Source organism: Rutidosis leptorrhynchoides, chromosome 4, assembly GCF_046630445.1.
Source record: "Rutidosis leptorrhynchoides isolate AG116_Rl617_1_P2 chromosome 4, CSIRO_AGI_Rlap_v1, whole genome shotgun sequence".
NCBI classification, from domain to species: Eukaryota; Viridiplantae; Streptophyta; class Magnoliopsida; order Asterales; family Asteraceae; genus Rutidosis; species Rutidosis leptorrhynchoides.
In genome coordinates, this window is record NC_092336.1 from 245,925,653 (window position 1) to 245,927,480 (window position 1,828).

The 1,828-nt window shown below is 36.5% G+C and overlaps 1 non-coding gene across 1 annotated transcript; it reads left to right on the forward strand.

Annotated features, from left to right (window-relative positions):
- Positions 1-1,202: 1,202 nt before the first annotated feature.
- On the forward strand, positions 1,203-1,309 carry LOC139845991 (small nucleolar RNA R71). Its single transcript, XR_011758740.1, has one exon. It is a non-coding gene; the product is annotated as a small nucleolar RNA R71 (small nucleolar RNA).
- The last annotated feature ends 519 nt before the right edge of the window (positions 1,310-1,828 follow it).

Genomic DNA, 1,828 nt, shown 5'->3' on the forward strand with positions numbered 1-1,828 from the left:
CTGCTGAACAATTAACATTCATAGTAACAGCCGAGAGTTCTTCCATTTTCTTTCTATTTGAGATTAGATCTTTCAAGAATATAGCATATCTAGGCATTCCTGAAATCACATCAATGAAAGGAAGATTTACATTTATCTGTTTAAACATATCCAAGAATTTGGATTGCTCGGCTTCAAGTTTCTCTTTCTTCATTTTACTCGAGTAAGGAAGTGGTGGTTGGTATGGTTTAACATAAGGTTTAGCCTTAATTGTGTTATCTTCATTAACCTTTTCAACTACCGGTTCTTTTTCCTTATCTTGTTCAGGTTGTGGTTCTTGTGGAGTAGGAATAGCTTTATCAGAAGTTACAGGTATTTCAGGTGGTTTAAGTGTTGTACCACTTCTTGTGGTAATGGCTTTAGCTGTTTCATTCCGGGGGTTAGCATTTGTATCACTAGGTAAACTTCCCGGTTTTCTTTCACCTATTAACCTTTCTAGGTTACTTACTTCTTGTTCCAAGTTTTGAATAGAAGCTTGTTGATTTCTAAATGCTTGAGCATTTTGTTCATTGGTTTGTTTTTGAGATGTGAAAAACTGCGTTTGAGTTTCAACTAGCTTCGTCATCATATCTTCTAAATTCGGCTTTTTATCATCGGGTTGTGGTGGTTTGTTTTGAAAATTAGGTCTTTGCTGATTGAAAGTATTATTGGATACTTGTTGATTGCTAGGACCTTGTTGGTTGTTGTATGGAACATTTCTGTTATAATTCTGGTTTTGATTGTAGATCGGTCTTGGCGGTTGATAATTATTCTGATAATTATTTCCAGGCCTTTGGTTTATGTATGAAATATTCTCTCTTTGTTCCATTGTTAATTCAATACCGAGACAATCTTTTGTCAAATGTGGTCCTCCACACTGCTCACAACTAATTCGTATTGAGTGAATATCCTTAGTCATCTTTTCCATTCATCTCTCGACAGAAACTATCTTTGCGGAAATGGAATCTAAGTCATGGCTAGAATCGGCTCTAGCTGCTTTAGATGATCTAACGATATCTTTTTCTTGGTGCCACTCATGTGAGTGGGAAGCAGTGTTATCAATAATTTTGTAAGCATCAGTTTCTGTTTTCTTCATAATAGAACCACCAGCTGCTATATCGATGTCTTTCCTTGTAGTGATGTCGCATCCTTGGTAGAATATTTGTACTATTTGACAGGTATCTAAACCATGTTGCGGACATCCTCTTAATAACTTTTCAAATCTTATCCACGCCTCATATAGAGTTTCATTTGGCTTCTGTGTGAACGTAACAATTTCTCCTTGAAGTCTTACGGCTTTAGATGCAGGAAAGAATTGTTTAAGAAATTTTTCAACTAAAACATCCCATGTATCAATTGCCCCTTCAGGTAACGATTCCAACCAATCTTTGGCTTCTCCCTTTAAAGTCCAGGGAAATAACATGAGATATATCTGTTCATCCTCAACTTCTCTTATTTTAAATAGAGTGCAGATCCTATTAAAGGTACGAAGATGTTCATTTGGATCTTCCTTCGGCGCACCACTAAATTGGCATTGATTAGTCACCATGTGTAGAATTTGTCCTTTGATTTCATAATCTGGCGCATTAATGTCTGGATGAGTAATTGCGTGACCTTGGCCAGTGCGTTTAGCTCTCATTCGGTCTTCCATACTTAAAGGTTCTAGATTCTCCATAATTGAATTTGTTGAATCGGAATCACTAGAGGATTCTGATTTAATGGTTCGTTCCTCAACAATCTCTGTTTGAATGATTGGTGGTTCCGGAGGAAAATTTAATGGTTCAGGATCTATGAATCGTCCCTGAATATT